This window comes from Balearica regulorum, chromosome 33, assembly GCF_011004875.1.
Source record: "Balearica regulorum gibbericeps isolate bBalReg1 chromosome 33, bBalReg1.pri, whole genome shotgun sequence".
Taxonomy (NCBI): Eukaryota; Metazoa; Chordata; class Aves; order Gruiformes; family Gruidae; genus Balearica; species Balearica regulorum.
The window spans coordinates 311,197-320,342 of NC_046216.1; positions in this window are offsets into that span (position 1 = coordinate 311,197).

Sequence of the window (9,146 nt, forward strand, 5' to 3'; positions counted from 1 at the left end):
AGTCCAACCGTTATCCTAAACAAGGGTGAGATTTGGCTACAGTTACTACATCTAAATTTAAGCAGTGTCCAGGTTCCCGTGGTAGCTGACAGAAATCTAGTCAATACAGACCATTGAGCCTCAAGTGCTGTTCAGAGCACACCTAAGAGTCATTGCAGCTGCCTACAGATGTCTACCTCTAAGGCCAGTTCAGGTGTTTTATGGCATGCAGACTTGTTCAGGGGCTGGACTTGATATGCTCCATGAAAGTGCTTATCTCTCTTTCCACTGAATCCTGATCTCTTAAATAGATTTTCTCTGTGTCTTGACAGCTCCATACAGAAGCCTGCCTTTGAAATCTTCTGTTACTGGAGTAATTGGAAAAGATATTCTCTTGCCCTGCCTGTTCTTCACTAATCTTACTGGAAATTTTGTAGTGCAGTGGAGGTTGCTTCACTCTTCCAAATTAATCCACAAGGTTTTCCGTAATGGAAGAAACACATCAGAAATAAGAGGTAGGAGGTATAAGGGCCGAACAGAACTGTCTTTTGTTGAACTAAATCATGGGAACTTGTCTCTAGTGCTGAAAAATGTCACGTACACTGACAAAGGAGAATACATCTGCAGCCTGGAGTCTGAGAGCTGGCATGATGAAACTGTGGTGGAGCTGGATGTGACAGGTCAGTGAAATGTTTTCTGAATTCATGTGAACTGTGTCTTTCCTGAGTGTGGGACCCTTGAAGGACCAGACACAAGGCAAACAACACCAGAACCTCTGGGAGCAGAACAGTTAGAAAAAAGAATTAATTTTGTACTGATCTGGGACATAAACACCTTCAGCTACCCAACACCTACAAGGCATAGACAAAGGCTGATTTGTAGAGTAAGTTTACATGTCATTGTTGCATTCACTTGCTACTCACTACTGAACTGTTTTCGGTCTGGTCAGCCTTGTCTCACTGAATAGCTCAGTGGATCACACTCAGTGTTTCTGCACTTACTCCATTGCACAGTATAGACATGCCTTGTGTCAGTTTTTTTAGCCCACTCACTGTCCCTATCTTGTCAAATTCAGACGTCATTAAGGGCTGCTGCCTAGAAGCCTCCAGCTTTTGGAGGTCACTTAGGGAAGAAAGTCCTCTCCCCAGACTGACTCAGATGCCCTCCCCAGCCTTCCTGAACAGCTCCTCTAAATGTTGCTGTCTTCAAACAGGCCAGTTCCACATCCTTCCTCCGAACAACCCAATCATCAGCTTCATTGGGGAAGATGTCATTCTGCCTTGCCAGTTGTCACTCACTGTTTTTCCCAGGAGCATCATGGCTCAGTGGGTTGCTTTACAGCCTTTCAGGACACCAAAGGAGATCTCCTATAATGAAGCAGTCAAAGATAGCTGGCTAGAGGAGCGAAGCTGGGGAGGCACAGAGCTCTTCCTCAGCCAGTGGAGCACAGGCAACTTGTCCCTAAAACTGAAGAACGTCCAGGTCCCTGACAAAGGGAAATATATTTGCAGTGTAACAGCAGGAAAATGGCATGATCAGATGGCCATTGAACTGGAAGTAACAGGTCAGTATCATCTCTTCTTTCATCAGGAGTGCAAGGGTTGATAGAGAGGCCCACAGCTGATGGACTGGAAGTGGGAGGGGATTTTTGAGGGGGAAAAGGTGTCCCTCAAAGAAGCTGCTTATGGAGTTAGACAAGGTCCTGCACATGGGTCGGCGCAATCCCAAGCACAACTACAGGCTGGGTGGAGAATGGATTGAGAGCAGCCCCCAGGAGAAAGAAGGACTTGGGGGTATTGATTGATGAGAAGCTCAACATGAGCCGGCAGTGTGTGCTAGCAGCCCAGAAAGCCAACTGTGTCCTGGGCTGCATCAAAAGCAGCATGGTCAGCAGGTCAAGGGAGGTGATTCTGTCCCTTTACTCCGCTCTTGTGAGACCCCACCTGGAGTACTGCATCCGGCTCTGGGGGCCCCAGGACAAGAGAGACATGGAGCTGTTGGAGCGAGTCCAGAGGAGGGCTGCGAAGCTGATTGGAGGGCTGGAGCACCTCTGCTATGAGGACAGGCTGAGAGAGTTGGGATTGTTCAGCCTGGAGAAGAGAAGGCTCTGGGGAGATCTAATTGTGGCCTTCCAGTACCTGAAGGGGCCTACAGGAAAGATGGTGAGGGACTGTTTATCAGGGAGTGTAGTGACAGGACAAGGCATAATGGGTTTAAGCAGAAGGAGGGTCGATTTAACTTAGATGTTAGGAAGAAATTCTTTACTGTGAGAGTGGTGAGGCACTGGAACAGGTTGCCCAGAGAGGTTGTGGATGTCCCATTCCTGGAAGTGTTTAAGGCCAGATTGGATGAGGCTTTGGGCAACGTGGTCTAGTGGAGGGTGTCCCTGCCTGCAGCAAGGGGGTTTGGAACTAGATGATCTTTGAGGTCCCTTCCAACCCAAACCATTCTATGGTTGTATGATTCTATGATTTTAAGGCCAGTGTGTTGCTATGACATGGCTGGGGAGAACAATTATCTCTGCACATTCAGAGCTACATTGCCCTTGGTTGCACATTGGTTAAGAATGATAGCTGCAAACAGGATGAGGCTACCAACATGGAGGAGTAGGAAAGCCAGGTTACTTAACCAACTGTACTATACCAGTCTTTTAGTAAGAGTATGCCTACAGGCAGTTTCCATGAGCCAACTGTCAGGAAGCACAAATTTAGTTAAACAACTTAATTACCTGAAAGTTTATATACTTTCTAAAGAGGAATTTAACTACAAGGTATTGGCCAATATACAAACACATATATCAGATTGGCAAGGGAGAAGGACAACTGAGGTGTCTTTAACTAGAATCCAAGTATTTACAATAATCAAAACCCTACAAGGTGACTTTGTCACTTCTCTTGTGGCAATGTGTTTGTACTTTCAGAACCTGAGACTTTTCTAAGCATGAAATGAATTAATTCCCCATAGAGCTGCATGCATTCCTCAGGATCACTGTGGCTTGACATGTCTCATTTTATATTTTGTGTGCAGTGCCTATTCCAAGTAGTCTCACTTCCACATACGTTGTTGGAGCTGTTGGAAATGATGTGCTCTTGGACTGCAGGCTGCCAGCCACTGACATTCTGGCAAATATTTCTACTGAATGGTTTCTTTCCAGACCATTGGAACTGATACAGATCATCTCCTACAATGGAAGCACTGGGGAAAAGATTCAAAACAAAAGGTACTGGGGTCAAAAAGAGCTTCTTCAATGGGTACCAAGCAGAGGGATCTTTCCTCTACTGCTAAAAGACATCCAAGTCTCTGATGCTGGAATTTACATCTGTCTGGTGTCTTCTGGGAAAAGACGGCATGAGGAAGCCTTTGAACTAGATGTGATATGAAATTGTCTTATTTAGTTCTCATTGCTTAGTTCGTCCATCTCAAATAAACTCTCATGTTCCTCATCTGCAGAAAATAGAAGATGTAAAGGCTGTTGCTTTCTTCTGCCTGACCTCTAGCTAGCCACAGAAGTAACAGCTACATTCTTGTTTGTTTTCCATGGATGCCATTATTACATTCTTTGAAATACCAGGTTACTTGCTATAGCTTAATAACTTCAGAGGGGGATCCACGCTGGAGCAGGGGAACGATGAGAGGAGTCCTCCCCCTGAGGAGGAAGAAGCGGCAGAAACACCGTGTGATGAACTGACCGTAACCCCCATTCCCCGTCCCCCCGTGCCGCTGCGGGGGGGAGGAGGTTGAAGCCGGGAGTGAAGTTGAGCCCGGGAAGATGGGAGGGGTGGGGGGAGGTGTTTTAAGATTTGGCTTTATTTCTCATTCCTCTACTCTGTTTTGCTTAGTAATAAATTAGATGAATTCCCTCTCTAAGTTCGGTCTGTTTTGCTCGTGATGATAATTAGAGAATGATCTCTCCTTGTCCTTATCTCGACCCGTAAGTTTTTTTTTTCGTTGTACTTTTCTCCCCTGTCTAATGAAAGAGGGGAGTGATAGAGCAGCTCTGGTGGGCACCTGGCCCTTGGTCAGGGTCAACCCACCACAGTCTTTTTTGGCGCCCAACATGGGGCACGAGAAAATCAAGATAAGGATAGTAATTGGAAGAGGTAACGGGCAAAACATTGACTGAACATAACTTGAAAGTGATATAGTGGTGAAGGGACTAGAGGTAGAATTTGTGTGTAGATTGTCCACTCTTGTTTGGTGTTGTGATAGTGTTGTTTTGATTTTGGTGCGGGGAATTCTTTTTTCTTTTTCTTTGTTGATGTGATTAGTGTTTGTGAAGTTTTGTGTTGAATGTATATTTTAATGATAATTCTTAAATATGTGATTCACAGAGGCGAGGGGTGGAATGTGTTGGGTTTGCGTGGCAAGGTTTTGGTAGCAGGGGGGCTACAGGGGTGGCTTCTGTGAGAAGCTGCTAGAAGCTTCCCCTGTGTCTGATAGAGCCAATGCCAGCCGGCTCCAAGACGGACCCACCGCTAGCCAAGTCCAAGCCCATCAGCGCCTCTGTGAGAACATATTTAAGAAAGAGAAAAAAAACAGTTAGAGAGCGCTTTTTGCAGCCAGAGAGAGGAGTGAGAAGATGTAAGAAACTCTGCAGACACCAAGGTCAGTGCAGAAGGAGGGGCAGGAGGTGCTCCAGGTGCCGGAGCAGAGATCCCCCTGCAGCCCGTGGTGAAGACCATGGTGAAGCAGGCTGTCCCCCTGCAGCCCATGGTGGAAGGATGAGGGGGTGTAGAGATTCCACCTGCAGCCCATGGAGGACCCCACACTGGAGCAGGTGGAGGCACCTGAAGGAGGCTGTGACCCCGTGGGAAGCCCGCGCTGGAGCAAGCTCCTGGCAGGACCTGTGGACCCATGGAGAGAGGAGCCCACGTTAGAGCAGGTTTGCTGGCAGGACTTGTGACCCCATGGGGGACCCACGCTGGAGCAGTTTGCTCCTGAAGGTCTGCACCCTGTGGGAGAGACCCATGCTGGAGCAGTTCATGAAGGACTATAGCCCGTGGGAAGGACTCACGTTGGAGAAGTTGGTGAAGGACTGTCTCCCGTGAGAGGGACTCCGTGGTGGAGCAGGGGAACGATGAGAGGAGTCCTCCCCCTGAGGAGGAAGGAGTGGCAGAAACAACGTGTGATGAACCGACCGTAACCCCCACTCCCCGTCCCCCTGTGCCGCTGGCAGGGGCAGAGGTTGAAGCCGGGAGTGAAGTTGAGCCCGGGAAGATGGGAGGGGTGGGGGGAGGTGTTTTAAGATTTGGTTTTATTTCTCATTCCTCTACTTTGTTTTGCTTAGTAATAAATAAGATGAATTCCCTCTCTAAGTTCAGTCTGTTTTGCTCGTGATGATAATTAGAGAATGACCTCTCCCTGTCCTTATCTTGACCCATAATTTTTTTTTAGTTATACCTTTTCTCCCCTGTCTAGAGAAGGAGGGGAGTGATAGAGCGGCTCTGGTGGGCACCTGGCCCCCAGCCAGGGTCGACCCACCACACCATGGCAGGTGGCGTTGGAACTAGATGGTCTTTAAAGTCCCTTCCACCTCAAACCATTCTATGTTCTGTGTTCTGTGTTCTAAGACTAGATATCTCCAGCTTTCCTAGATTCAAATGTACAAGAGAAGCACTCCCAAGTTAGGGTAATGTGACTAAATCAGTTTTGAGCATCGTTGCCACCTTCCTGACAGTTACAGGAAATGACCATTGAACAGTAAAAAAACCTCTGAAAAGTAGAGAAGAGCCAAGACCACAAGTAAATATCCACCAAGAGAAGAAGAGTGTCAAGGAAGAGGAAATCAGGTTTTCTTTGGGGATGCCTGCAAGGTGAATCACACTATAAATTCTCTGCACAAACTTATCTGTTTATACCCTGAGCTGAATAAAATGTGTCCATATCAACACTAAACAATATCTGAGCACAGTCAACATGACAGATCACTGAAAGTCTGTTTAGATTAACTTTGTGGGTGACAGCTGCATTAAGTCATTCATTATTTTGCTTACATATGATTGGGACAACGGACAGAGCTGAAGTGGTCCGCAAAGTCATGGGAACCCATGTTAATAGCGCTATGTAGCTCTTGTACACAGCTATGATTTGTGGCTTCTCCATTTCCAGTGTCTCTGTTTACTCAGTGTCCTTGTTTTGGCTGGGATAGAGTTAAATTTCTTCATAGTAGCCTGTATGGGGCTGTGGTTTGGATTTGTGATGAAAACAGGGTTGATAACACAGGCGTGTTTTAGCTATTGCTGAGCAGTGCTTACTCAGCATCAAGGGTTTCTCTCCTTCTCACACCACCCCACCAGCGAGTAGGCTGAGGGTGCAGAAGAAGTTGGGAGTGGACACAGCTGGGACAGCTGACTCCAACTAACCAAAGGGATATTCCATACCCTATGATGTCAATGCTCAACAACAAAAGCTGGGGGAAGACGAAGGAAGGGAGGGACATTCGGAGTTACCGCATTTGTCTTCCCAAGTTACTGTTTACACGTGATGGAGCCCTGCTTTCCTGGGGATGGCTGAACACCTGCCTGCCAATGGGAAACAGTGAATGAATTCCTTATTTTGCTTGTGTGCGTGGCTTTTGCTTTACCTATTAAACTGTCTTTGTCTCAACCCATGAGTTTCCATACTTTTACCCTTCCAATTCTCTCCCCCATCCCACCATAGAGGAGTGAGCAAGCTGCTGTGCAGTGCTGAGCTGCCTACTGGGGTTAAACCACAACAGTTAGCCGTCTCATTAATATTTTTCATTGAAACATCTGGGAGTTGTAACAGAGGGGGACAGAATGTTTTTTTATATGCATCTGAAGAGAAAGAGGCCTTTCCAAGAGACAATTGATGGTGTTAGGCTGTTCTGAATGACCCTTTGGACACATCTATGTGTAGACTTCAGGAACACTTATCATGAAGGAGCTGAGGAAGATAGGTTTTATCTGGCTATGATGAGGCTGCTATCTCCCTCTGTTATCTCAGGCTGCTGTGTCCCTCCTTTGGATGAGATAAGGCTCTGTATGTGATCTTAAACACAAGAATTTGATGTCTCAGTTTAGGCAGATACAGACAGTCAGGAATCACTCCCTACTCTCAGTTGACTGTGTTGAGCATGAGCAGAATTTAGCTGCCTAACCATAGATACCTACAGGCATTTCAGATGTCCCAGAGAGCTGGAAATTCCTATTCAGGCCTGACATATGATACAGGACTAATGGAGACCTCTCCACTTCTGGTTTGGCAGCTGGACGTCAGCCAGATGTACAACATCACCTACAAAATCACCAAAGAGTTCATGGGGGCTGACTAAAAGGGCAGTTCAGAGTACTCAGATTCACTGCTAGCTCAGTACAGTCCCTGAGCAATCTGGTCTGACTTTGTGTGTGGGAACTAGATTAGAGAGCTCCAGAGATGTCTTCTAAGCTAATTTACTCTCTGACTCCATGAATTAGGTAGCTCTGTTTTTACCAGAATCTAGCCCGCTGTCTTTGCTGTTTCTGAGGTGGATTGCCATGGGAAGAAGAGCGGTGTAACCTGTAACTACAAAGAACTACATCGCTGGAGAAGTGGCAGGCTGCCATTGTAAATCTTATTTGTAAGCAAGATTCTAGAAAGGATTTTGGAAACTACAGTGCTGTCTGACTCCCATCCCTAATAATGTTATTGAGTTTATGATAAAGAAAAAAGAAATTGGAGGCATTCTCATAACTAGAGCGCTGAATGAAAACTCAGCCCAGCTGGGCTATCAGGTTGCTTTTCCTCTGTTATGTCATGGGTTTCCAGTGATTTGTCTATTGGTTCAAGGGCATTAGCATGTTCTGTATTCCTTAGATAACAGTCTGCTCATTGATCATCTGGATTTTATGCCCAATGGGTATTTTGTGTGTCAAAGCTCAGTTCTATTCCATAGGATCAAAGCTACAAACTTCAGCTAAAAACAGATTTGCAAGAAATAACGCCAGAGGGACCCAAAAGGACATGGGTCTTCCATGAGTCTTGCTTCACCTCTGCCAGTCTCAGACATATTGATAGGTCTGAACTGGCACTAGACATCTATGTTCAGGCAACTTAATCACAACTTAGAACTCCATTAACTATAAACAGAGACGCCTAGTTCATATGTGGACACCTACATTTACATCTTTGTCTCAGACTGAATCTCACCTTATGACTTCGGAATTGTATCATGAGACATTTGTGTAAAGAGACAGTGGAGATGTAGTACTAATGCAAGTCAAATCCTGGTTAAAAATGGACTTCGAATTTACCAGTGATGCTCATTAAAAAACAAGATGGGTATTGAATCAGGCTGAGGGGTGACCTCATTGCAGTCTACAACTGGGCAGTGGATGGAGAGGTCCTGATCTCCTCTCTCTGGTGACCAGCAATAGGACATGAGGAAATGGAATGAAGCTGCACCAGTGGAAGTTCAGATTGGACATGAGGAAAAGGTTCTTCACTGAGAGGATGATCGGTCACTGGAACAAGTTCCCCAGGGAAGTGGTCATGGCACCAAGCCTGTCTGAGTTCAAGGAGCATCTGGACAATGCTGTTAGTCATATGGTTTAGTTTTAGCCGGTCCTTTGAGAAGCAGGAAGTTGGACTCGATGATTCTTATGGGTTTAACATAAGATATTCTATGATTCTATGATTCCACCACAGTCTACACTCCCTTTATGAATGTAGCTATAACCCTGAGATCACTGATGGAAAACCGAAGGAATAGATTATCTTCCACCTTCATGATGCACAGGACAAAAGCTGGTAAGCTTAAATTCCACAGAAGAAAGGACCGTTCACAGAAAATAACCATGACAGCCTGGAACCAAAGATCCTTCAGCATCCACTGTCTCAGGAGGTCTCCAGCTGTCACTTCAGAAAGGTGCAGGTCTCCCACAAACCTTGTGCTGTATAAACAGCCCCATGTAGGTGTGTTGGATGCCTTAAAGAATCTTACAGAGCAATGGCTGTCTATGTTTAGGCAACTAAATTGCATTGCACCTGGTGAAGAGTTAGGATTCAGAAGACCATGTGGAACAGAGAGCTCTGTCAGAGCTACTTATGCACTAGAAGGGCGAATTACTCTGCTACAGAGATCAAAGCATGACGGAGAGCTGTAGCACTGCATTAAGTTGATTTACATTGCCTCTCAGACTCTTCTTCAAGCGTAGATGGCATGTTCT